At 45.6% G+C, this 1,121-nt stretch overlaps 1 non-coding gene across 1 annotated transcript; it reads left to right on the top strand.

Annotated features, from left to right (window-relative positions):
* TRNAV-AAC lies at positions 232 to 304 on the top strand. The gene has a single exon. It is a non-coding gene; the product is annotated as a tRNA-Val (tRNA).

Consider the following 1,121-nt stretch of genomic DNA (forward strand, 5'->3'; position numbering starts at 1 on the left):
GCCCAAAGCTGTGTGTTCCTTGTGGGATCCTGAGGTCTAACTGCTGGGATGCTCACAGGGACCTCACTCTGGAGAAAGCGAGGAACGCTAAACCAGGGCCTTTCAGGAACCTCAGTCTCCTTACCTGAGGGATCCTCTGTGCTCAGAGAGCTCTCTTTCTTTCAAAATTTGAGGGCAAGTTGTGTCCGAACATGCTTTTCTTGGATGTCACTAGGTATACTTGACCATATGGTTTCTGTAGTGTAGTGGTTATCACGTTTGCCTAACACGCAAAAGGTCCCTGGTTCGAAACCAGGCAGAAACAGCTTCACTTTATCCCAAACTTTTTGATGTGCATTTTAAATACAAAAAAGCCTGCAAGAATCATAGGAGGAGTTCTGTGACTTCCTGAAAACCTACTCAGCACTACAAACTAGGCCTCCTTTGTCTGAGTCACTGTGGACACTAGGCCCAAGGAGGGCACAGAACAAGACCAACTTCGGGTCACCTTTCAGTTCAGTTCAGTCGCTCAGTTGTGTCCGACTCTTTGCGACCTCATGGACTGCAGCACAACAGGCTTCTGTGTTCATCACCAAGTCCCAGAGTTTACTCAAACTCACGTCCATCGAGTTGGTGATGTCATCCAACCATCTCATCCTCTGTCGTTCCCTTCTTCTCCTGCCTTCAGTCTTTCCCAGCATCAGGGTCTTTTCCAATGAGTCAGTTCTTCACATCAGGTGGCCAAAGTATTGAAGTTTCAGTTTCAGCATCAGTTCTTTCAATGAATATTCAGGACTGACTTCCTTTAGGATGGACTGGTTGGATCTCCTTGCAGTCCAAGGGACTCTCAAGAGTCTTCTCCAACACCACAGTTCAAAAGCATCAATTCTTCAGTGCTCAGCTTTCTTTACAGTTCACCTCTCACATCCATACATGACTACTGGAAAAACCATAGCTTTGACTAGACAGACCTTTGTTGACAAAGTGATATCTCTGCTTTTCAATATGCTGTCTAGGTTGCTCATAGCTTTCCTTCCAAGGAGCAAGCGTCTTTTAATTTCATGGGTGCAGTTACCATCTGCAGGGATTTTGGAGCCCCAAAAATAAAGTGCTACACTCAATATGCCAGCAAATTTGGAAAA

The sequence above is a fragment of the Capra hircus genome, chromosome 3 (genome assembly GCF_001704415.2).
Source record: "Capra hircus breed San Clemente chromosome 3, ASM170441v1, whole genome shotgun sequence".
In the NCBI taxonomy this organism is placed as follows: domain Eukaryota; kingdom Metazoa; phylum Chordata; class Mammalia; order Artiodactyla; family Bovidae; genus Capra; species Capra hircus.